We start from the raw sequence: 11,145 nt of genomic DNA, 5'->3' as shown, positions 1-11,145 counted from the left end.
TTTTTTTATTTGTTTGTTTCTCAGATACTCTTTTAGGTAAGTATGACCTTTAATGGCATCAAATAGTTTGACTTTCATAACTATCATTTCTTGTTTAGTCTTAGATTTGAATGAAATAAACCCATAATGAGTGAGAAAAAACAAACTAATATTTTGCTTACCAAAGATAATGCAACTAATTATATTAGTAACAATAGTAATACTTCAATTAACTGTGAGCTGATCAATGAATCTTTGCCTCTACAGTCCTTGTCAGGCACCATACATTTACATTTACAAATGTATTTATCTTTTTTTTAAAATTGAAATTAATGGTCCACAGAATTTAAAATTATGAATTTGGTGGTCCGTGAGGTTCGAAAGGTTGGCGACCACTGCCAGTCAGTATGTACAAAGTATGGGTATATTTTTTAAGATTTTTTTTCCAGTGTAGGTCTGAATAGCTTTTATTTAAACATTTTATTTCTTTTTATAACTCCACATTTTACTTCTGCTGTAACTATATAAAAAAAAATCTAGAAGTATCCCCAAAGACATCCGGACTCCTGGAGGAATAGGCCTGAAAGTAGCGCTGCAAAGAAAAAAGAAAAAAAAAACAGCTATAAGAGCAACCCGATAGAGTAACACATAACATGTGCAAATATTAATAAATATTCAGCATTCAATTTTAATAAGTTGTGAAACTGTCACAACCTTTATGTTTTCCATAATGGTAGGCTAGAAAGTTACTGCAAACCCCAAACATGGTATGTTCCAGACTTCTTATCCGTCCTAGAAGTGAGCAGTGTCCAGGTGTATGTTACAGCACTAGCCCAACCTATGTTTAGTCTGGGTACACACAGGCAATAATAGTTGTTGGAAAGGATCTTTCACAATCCTTTCCAACGACAAAAGACTGCACGATGCATGAATGAGTGGTGTACACACAGCAGCCTTCTGCTCTATAGAGAGGGGAGGGGGAGAACGATGGCACCCTGCTGTGCTCTCTCCTCTTCACTTTCATTACTATCATTCATCAACGAGCGCTGTACACACGCCAGATGTTGTGTAATTCCATGCCCAGTAGTAATGTACTGCTTCACTTACATATTAGGCACCTGATGAGATCTCTGCTTTTATCTTCCTGTGTCTACATACCTGCTTGAGCCATTGGGCTGATCTATTAAAGCTCTCCAACGCTGGAGAAGGTCCATTTTCATCAGTGAACCTGGGTGATCCAGCAAACTTAGAATGGATCTGGTCCAGGATTGAAAACTTTTGCTAACACATAACAAATGACTTTTAAGAAATCCTTTTCAGGTTTGCTGGATCACCCAGCTTCACTGATGAAAGTGTATCCTCTCCAGCCTTGGAGAGCTTTAATAAATCAGGCCCATTTTGTGAGAGGGGGGTTCCCAATCTGGCTATCACTTTTACATGCACTTTAAAAAAGACTGTAGCACAGTGGCTACCCGCAGAATTAATTTTATTTACCTATAGAAAAAAAATGATAAATTCTGATTTGTTAGAGGAGCTGACTGCATTTGTAACAGATCAACACGTATTACTCTGCACTTGCAGGGTCATTAGGAATAAGAATTAAATAAGAGGGAAATGTGCGTGTATTGCAGATATGTACTGCATATATATTTATTTTTTATTTTACCTTGACATATGCTTTAACTTTTGGGTGCTTTTACAGGTGACTACAGAGGTCACTGCCATTATTACACATACGTTGTTAAGGTAAATACACAAGTGAAGGAATTAATAATATTAAACATCAGATTATGTTACAACATGGGTTGGAGAGGATAGAATAGGGAAGGATTTATCTTGGGATATAATTACTAAGAAAAAAAGTGTTTGAGCTTTTCCTACCTAGCGGAGATATTTCGGAGCCTTGGGATGTTATTGCGGAACAGATACCCTATTTTCTGCCATCTAATACCGCTCTCAGAGAAATATGTGCGGGGCAATTCAAATATTTAGCGGAGGTAAAATAACACGGCTTGTTATTATTAAGACAGCTTTATTACAGATTGGTGCTGACAGACAATTCTGAGTCCTCATACCAAAATGGGCATAGAATGTACAGCTATCAAAATACGTTAAATCCATGATATGAATAGACCACAAGTCTGCCCTTAATATACAGCATTTGCTGAAAGAAAGAAGGAACAAGGAAAGCCAAAATATTAAAAGAAAAAATAGGGGGGCTCTAGAAAAAGGTGGTTGCAAATATGTACCATGGGGAGTGGAATATAATGCAAACTTTTTAAGGTATTAGCCCTTTCATCATGTATTCTAAAACTTTAGTGCTCGTGGTGATCATTGACATACTAGGTATTGAACACATTGGTCATGATTTAGTAAAGCTCTCCAAGCTCTACAGAAGATTAGACTATCATGAGAGAATCTGGGTGATTCAACAAACCTGGAATGGATTTCTTCAAAATAATTTGCTATGTTTTCAATCCTGAACCAGATCTATTCTGGATCCCCCAGGTTCTTCCATGATAGTCTATCTTCTCTGGTTTTGGACAGTTTTAATAAATCAGGCTCTCTCTGTACATTTGAAGAAGGTGCGAGCCATAAAAACAAGTGTGATGCAGAGTTTACATACCCACCCCCAGATCTTAACCAGAACACCCCGTAAATAGTAAAAGACTTTTCTGATGGGTATACACGATTCAATGGCAGCTTAGCAGGGATAAATCCAGAATATGACACAAGCTTTACAGGCAGTTTGAGGGATAAATCAAAAATCAGAGTGGGCTGTGAACAAGCCTTGTCAAAATACAACCAAATGTACAATACAAGAGCCCTAGAGTTATTACGGACTGGAGCCTTGGGGCCTGATTTATTAAAGCTCTCCAAGGTTGGAGAACATAAACTTTTATCAGTGAACCTGAGTAATCCAAAAAATCTCAAATAGATCAGGTCCAGGATTGAAAACATTTACTAACAAATAGCAAATGATTTTCAGAAATCCATTCTTAATCCATCTGACTTGTGATGTTAATTGAAAGGCTGGTCAGGGACAGGCCTTGTAGGTGCAATATCAACCAGTATGTGAAAACCAGTCCTGCCTATACCACCTAGTCCTATGACAAAGCAAAGTAGGAGAGACAGCTGCAAGTAGCAAATCAGCTTTGCCGATATCTGCAAGAGTTGCTGTACGCTCTACAAATAAAAGTGATTGATTTTCCAAATATTATAACAGTTGACTATCTAAACTATATGTATATATAAACAAAGGGCTCACTGGTTGGCGAACATTCAATATATTGCATTAAATGCCCACATGCCACATCCCAAATATAGACCAAATTATAGACCAACCGCTGCTTCTAACAGGGCAGAACCCACAGGACATTTTATGGAGGATTGTTTCATCTATCCCAGGCAGACTTGAACTCTTCTTGGCTTCTGGTCCCACCAATTGGTTGCTGCTTCCTGTTTATTGGCACTCATCGCCCTTCTGTGCTCCTTTCCTGTGTGAACCTGCTTTGGCGCTTGGAAAGTGATACTAGAATTTGATTTTATGCTGTATCATTATATTTACTACTCTCATTAGGCTTCACCCTGAGAAGTGGTGTTACACCACGAAACGCGTCGATGATACGCTCGCACTTCTTGTGAGACTTGCTATAATGTTTCAACTATGTTAATACTTTTATGAAAAAGTGGATGTATGTCTGTATATTGTAATATAGGGACACAGTGGTTCCCATTCTGAGGCATTGCAAAAATGATTGCCTCCTACTTTACTTTTTAATATCATGTACCAATAAAATGTTTTAGGAGTTTTATATATGCCGTTCAAATTTTATCTAAACTATATGTACAGATAAGGTAACTTATAAAGAAAAGAACATTTGTGTGTACTATGTATGTTGGAGTACAGTTATTTGCAATACCTAGGTCTTATTTCTAAACTGAGATAATAACTGCCCAAAGCAACTCATTAGACTGCTCAGGAAATATGAAGAGTTGTAATATATTGGTTGGTTGGTAAGAGCTCTTGTAGCCTTTTTCAACCTTTTTATCATGGGGGAACCCTTGAAGTATTGTTCAAGTCCTGGGGAACCCTTTATATATTCACTATATCCACAGCTCACGGTACATTAGTGTGGTGGTTAGTGGAAAGAATGCTATTGTTACAGATAGCCAAAAAGGTCATTGATGTTAAGGTACCCCTAGCAACCTCTATAGGAACCCTGTTTGAGAAACACTAAACTACTGTATATTAAGCTGGCCACTTACATAGAATACAATCTAATAACTGACTAAGACTTTATTATTGTTACACAATATTTAAATAGCACCAACATATTACACAGCACTGTACAAAGGCAATAGTCATGTCATTAGCTGTCCCTCAAAGAGGCTCACAATTTAATGTCCCTACATCAGTCATATGTCTTTAATATGTTTTAAGGTCAATTTTGGGGAAAGCCAGTTACCTAAATGGGTGTTTTTTTAATGTTAGAGGAAACCCACCCAAACAAGGGGAGAATCTGCAAACTCCATGCAGATAGTGCCCTAGCTGAGATTCAAACCAGGGACTCTGTCACTGCCAAGGCCACATTGCTAACCACTAAGCCACCATACTGCTTGAAAAGCACACATTAAAATACCTTGCAATGAAATTTGTTAAAAATGGTGTACAAAGCCATTGGAATATTCCTACCCAACAAATTCTTTGGATAATTGACATATGAAATCTGGCTAGACTAAGCTAACTAAAAAAACACAACTACAAAAATAAGTACAAGGGGTCATGAATCATCTGATGAATATTAGAGAATGAACAAGAAATAAAACTTCCAAGTTTCTATTCTGGCCGTTTGCCTCAACACATGTTAGTAAATCTGTAATGCACACATTTTATTAAGTATATTACCGGTAGAAGGAATCCCTGGAACTTGTTGGCAAGTATGCTGCTGATATGAAGTGAACTGGAAATGTTTTTGTGGCTGACAGCACTTAACAGCCCAGACAGCAATCTGTTGACTTGTAGTCAGTAGATGTCTTGCTCAGCTCACGACCTGCCATAACATCAGATGCTATTTATATACAGCTGACACAAATATCTCTCATCACTATTCTGGCCTTGTCCTTGAGTCAAAGAATGATCGCAATATGCAGTGATTACATATTTATTAAATAACATTGTTTATAGGTACATTCATGAAAAACCCATCTGCCATCAGAAAAATGTAGATAAAGTTATGTTTCTATTATACATGCAGAGCTGTTGCAAGCAACAAAGAGAACAATCAGCACTTATGCAGTTTTATGCACTACCAGTGAAAGTCGGAAAAGATCACTCTGATTACCTAATATGAGTTTTATTTAAACCACTGCGACTATTATCCCAAATGCACAGCATTCCAGCTCCCTACACCTCCTGTCATTTTGTCAATTGGCCCCTGGGGAAGGTGGGGACCCTGAGCAATAGCCCAGTTTGCCCATCTAAGCCCCACAACCTGCCCTTGCTTGAAGTGTACCCCCTTTAAATTGCAGCACTTAAGCCTCATACAGATGTCTAATAGACGTCAGAGGATTGTGACTGGAAACAATATTTTGTGAATGTTTCCAGTGACAGATGAACAAATGAGTGCTACACACACACCGCCATTTTGATTAATGGTGGGGGGAGGGGAAAAGATGAACGAGTAGGATCCCGCTTTGCTCTTCTGCAGTGGCGGATTGATAAACATCACTGGGGGAGGTCAGACCTGAAGGCTTCAGTGGCCTGATTAGGCTAAGGCTGGATGCTACTCATAGGATAGTACTCATAGAGTTCATAGGATAGTATCCTCCATTAGTTCTCAACATTGGGACAAGGACTTTTGGGAATTTCTTTGGAGTTGTCAGCACTGCTTTTGGACTAGCTCACTTTTATCTATTGTATTGGGACTTTGCATGTTGGAGTTGGACTGATCATTGTAAATATTTGATTTTCACACTAAAACTACAAAAAGTCAGACAGTTCTGCAGCCCTGTGAGATTTACCCAATGTCACCCCACCAGGAAGAACCTGAGTACAAACAATTCCCCTGCAAGCTGAATGCTACAATTACTTTATATGTACCCAAACATCCCACCAAGTTACAGCTTTCAGATGCAAGAAAAATCATAAGAAATGTGGGCTTTAAAGCTAAACTTCATAAAAATTTGTTTTTTTTTAACCATTCCAGCCCCTCTCCTGTTAGGGCAGGGGTGTCAAACTCTTGCCCCCAAAAGAATCCCAAATATGAATTGCAGCTGGCCCGCCACTGGATTGAAATAGCGCCGCTACTACAATTCCTGTCATCACTCGCATCTATAGACAAGGGACCTCTCTGCCTATGCGTGGCCCCGCATTGGACTGTTTAATTGACGCAGGGAATTGTAGTAGCGGTGCTATTTCTCTATTGTTCCAGATTGAATGTGAAGCAAAACCTCTTTGTTTCCATATGAATAGGTTTTATCTAATGAGAAGGAAAAACTTCCTCAATTTTTTCAATAAACTTTAAATTTGGCCTGCGACTTTGTCTAAGTTTTTAATTTTGGCCCACTGTGTATTTGAGTTTGACACCCCTGTGTTAGGGCATGAGACAACTGAAGTAAATACCTTACTCCTGCAGCAGGCTATTTTTCAGCTCAATACTTTTGGTTTGGTGGGGGAGACATGGCACCATTCTGTACAGTGAAAAGGTCATAGACTTGCATGGAAGGGAACGGCATTAGCATGGCTGTGATGGACTGGTCTAAGTTAGGTGAAGTTAGGACAAGAGCAGGGAATAAGGTAATGATTTACTGTGGTTCTATCACTCCCTAGGCAAAACAAGCAGTTAAACCTTGTATTGGGTATGGCACTGTAGGGACGAAATGCCCAGAGTCCAGCTTTAGGCTGGTCATACACATTAAGATTTTCTTCCATAAGCACAGCGATAAATGTAATGTGAGACCCAGCTAAACCAGCAAATGAATTTACAATATGGTGTTTGCACTGTACTGTTGTTGGTAGATGGGTGATGGAACTATCAGACTGTAACATGCTTGGTCATCTTTACTATAGGCTACAAATACAAACTCATGTCTATTATTTTTAAAGTTGACGTCTCACAAGAAAATATGGGGGTCTACATGACTGCCAGGGATCTGTCATTTTCAGAAATGGAGGTCAGTAATAATGGTATCCATGTTATTTCATCACAGATTACACTATTCCCATTATTATTTTATTGATTATACATTATTATTACATTTATTTCCTTTACACCTCCCCTCCAGTAATGCAGTACCCACATGCTACCTGACCACAGACAACATCCTGAGCTATTCCTTTTCTGAGTCAAGCCATCTTGATTGACCGGCCTGGGATGATGTATTCCTGCAGAGGCATATTGGAGTTAATTAATTGCTGCACCAAAGCATGCTGAAAAGGAGCTGTGCATGTGAGGTTCAGGTCACATTTAAAAGAAATATTGGTCTCTCTTTAATGCAAAAGAGAAATAAAATGTCACCTGAGCAATGAAAGCCTTCCTGCACTGAAGAGCACATTTTTTTACTATCATATTCCACTCTCGATACACTGCTTTACACTACGTTCCCTACACCCCATCCCAAAGTTGGGCCAAGATATGAATCCAATGAAGCACCAAATAATTCTCTTTGCTCAATGGATAAGAATGGGTTCTGTGATTTGCTTTTCTCTGCTCACAAAGCTATCTATGCTCCATGAGTAAAGGCAAGTTTGCTCTGTTCAGAACTGACATTAGAATCCTGTAGCTGCCTCCGTGAAGAACATTTTTTAAAAATACATCATTGTTCTTTATAAGTATGAAGTCATTCTACAATATTTGATTACATTGCATTGATTTTAAAAATTGTTCTATTTCTAGACCTTCTTTTGTTCCATTTCTAGACCTGCAAAAAGAAGAAAATATTTTGGCCCCCTAAGCAGACATACTTTGTATATGTTTTTTTAAAAGAGCACCTAAACTTTTACTTTAATTGCATGAACCCATAGCAACCAACCAGAATTAAATCTGCTGAAGATGGAACAATACCCTTTAGTTGGCTGTGGGTTGCTGCAACAAATAATAAAAATTGAATTATTTATCACCAAAAGTTATTTTGTGTAAACCAGAAATTAATTCATGAATGTGTGGGTTATGTGTGCTTGTCAAAATTTCACTTTATAGCAATCTGAAAGTTTGATGAGAATTAGGATAGATTCAGACCTTTTCCCACGCCGCTCCTGGCGACTGGCACCTTGCCACCTGTTCAGTCACTGGTGTCACAGCGTTAGTTCTTAAAGAACCAGCAACTGCACATTTGACATCTGGCGGCAGTAGCACTCACTGCTACCCCCATTCATTTTTTATGGAGCTGCCACCAGGAGATTATACGTATAGTGTCTGACGAAGGCAGCCGTTCCCTGGCATAAGGAAGTGGTAAATGCACTGCAACCTCATGGCCAGTGTGAACATGGCCTAAATTTATTGGAATGCATTTGTTTTTCAGTGTAAATTATAATCTGTTGCAGTTATTTTGTGCATTTTATGTGTTTTCTGTACACATTTTAGGCATATGAGTATACTGAAATCAGCCATGACAGCACAGGATGCTACAATAGGCACCACGGAGACTGTCATGGCCACTCCGGCAATTACATTTTTACCCAAAGGTTAACTTGGCCTTGGGTTTGGAATCATTGTCATGCTGGAAGATCCAAGAGCATCCTATGAGCAGATTCCAGACTAAGGAATGGAAGTTATCCATCATTATATTGTGGTAACAAGCTTTATTCATTTTGCCATTGTTAAAATCAAAAGCCTTGTTGAAACCTGTCCAAACAAAATGTTTATGAGTATGATTGTAAAGTTCAACCTTGGTCTCATCTTTCCAAACAACTTTATTCCAGAAGTTTTGAGGTTCGTCTAGATGTTGTTTGACATATTGTAAGTAGGCTGTTTTGTTGGTAGAGTAAAGGCTTCTTTTATTGCAAACAAACCATTTTGTTTAAGTACCTCCTTATTGTACATTGTACCGAAAAACCACTTGTTTTCAGATACACTTGTATTTAGATGAAGTGGCTTGTGGGTTTTTCTTGCATCTCAACAAATCTTTCTGGCAATCATGGCTGAAATCTTGGTTGGTCTACCTGACTGTGGCTTGGCAACAACAGAACCCCTAATGTTCCACTTTACTTATCAGAGTTTAGACTCTCTCTTAGCAAGCATTTTCAAAACTCTGCATGTTATGTATCCTTTTCTGAAATTTCTTGATTATGGACAACCCTGTGAAGGTCTTAGTGTGGTCCAGCCAGAGCCCTGGCTTACTCTATTGAACATCTTTGGAGGGACCTGAATTGTACAATTTACCAACCAGTCCATGGCCAGTTCCTTTTTTTGTGGCTCCTTACTCAGAAAGGTCAGCGCAGCCCTGAATTAATTTAATTTAAATTACATTTTATATAGACATTGATTTCTATCAGGCCTGGAAAGTGTCTCTTAATTATACTGAATCGGAACCTATGTGAGCCATCTTGTGTTATCAGCCCTCTCACTCAAGGGTATGTAAATTTATGATCAGGTCTATCTGGTTGTTTTCAGTTAATATTATGATTTAGAAAGGGCAAACACAATTATGCAATAGGAAATTTCTGCACCTGAGCAAACTCTGAAAGTCAAAGGCAAATTTTCTGCGAGATCGGTCATATTAACAAACAATGGAAAACATTTCACAAACTCTGATAGAAATACTACTTAGTTCTTAGTTGAAAAATCTTGGCAGCAATTACAGCCTTGAGTCTTTTTGGGTATACAACAAGCTTTGCACACCTAGATTGGGGGATTTTCTGCTGTTCTTTGCAAATCCTCTGAAGCTCATTCAGGTTGGATGGGGACTGTCAGTGGACAGTCATTTTCAAGTCTCTCCAAAAATATTCAGCAGGGCTCTGGCTGGACCACACTTAAGATATTCACAGAGTTGTCCATAAGCCACTCCTATGCTGTCTTCGTTGTGTGTTTCGGGTCATTGTTATGTTGGACGGTGAACCTTCGGCCCAGTCTGAGGTCCTGAGCACTGTAGAATAGGTTTTCATTGAGGATATCTCTGTACTCTGCACCATTCAGCTTTCCCTCAACCCTGACCAGTCTCCCAGTCCCTGCTAATGGAAAAACACCCCCATAACATGATGCTGCCACCACCATGCTTCCTGTTGGGATGGTATTGAGCAGGTGATAAGAGGTGCCAGTTTTCCTCCAGATATAACTTTTAGACTTGAGACCAAACAATTCAATCTTAGCTTCATGAGACTAGAGAATCGTGTTCCTCACAGTCTGAGAGTCCTTCATTAGCTTTATTACAAACCTAAAGTGAGCTTTCATGTGTTTTGCACTGAGGAAAGTCTTTTGTGTAGCAACTCTGTCATAGAGCCCAGATCGGTGGAGGGCTGCACTTATGGTTGTCCTTGTGGCCCCATCTCCATGCAAGATCTCTGGGGCTCAATCAGAGTGACCATCGGATTCTTAATCACCTTTCCCACCAAGGCCCTCCTCCCTCGATTGCTTAGTTTGGCAACCAGCTCCTAGTAGAGTACATACGGTACCAAACTTCCTTTATTTGAGAATTATGGAGGCCACTGTGCTCTTGTGAACATTAAGTGCAGCAATATTTGCAGCCCTCCCCAGATCTGTGCTACGTAACAGTCCAGTATCTGAGATCTGTAGGCCGTTCCTTTGACCCCAAAGCTTGGTTTTTGCTCCGATATGTATTGTCACCTATGAGGCCTTCTATAGAGAGGTGTGAGCCTTTCCAAATCATGGACAATCTGCTTCATTTACCACAGGTGACCTTGATCACTTTACCACAGGTGACCTTGATCACTTTACCACAGGTTACTCCGATCAATTTACCACAGGTGATTCCAATCAATTTACCACAGGTGAGATCAATTTACCACAGGTGACTCCCATCAATTTACCACAGGTGATTCCGATCAATTTACCACAGGTGATTCCGATCAATTTACCACAGGTGACTCTGATCAATTTACCACAGGTGATTCCAATCAATTTACCACAAGTGACTCCGATCAATTTACCACAGGTGATTCCGGTCAATTTACCACAGGTGCCTCTGATCAATTTACCACAGGTGATT

Source organism: Pyxicephalus adspersus, chromosome 2 (assembly GCF_032062135.1).
Source record: "Pyxicephalus adspersus chromosome 2, UCB_Pads_2.0, whole genome shotgun sequence".
Lineage (NCBI taxonomy): Eukaryota > Metazoa > Chordata > Amphibia > Anura > Pyxicephalidae > Pyxicephalus > Pyxicephalus adspersus.
The sequence above is the reverse complement of the archived record's forward strand: the minus strand, read 5'-3'. Positions refer to the sequence as shown.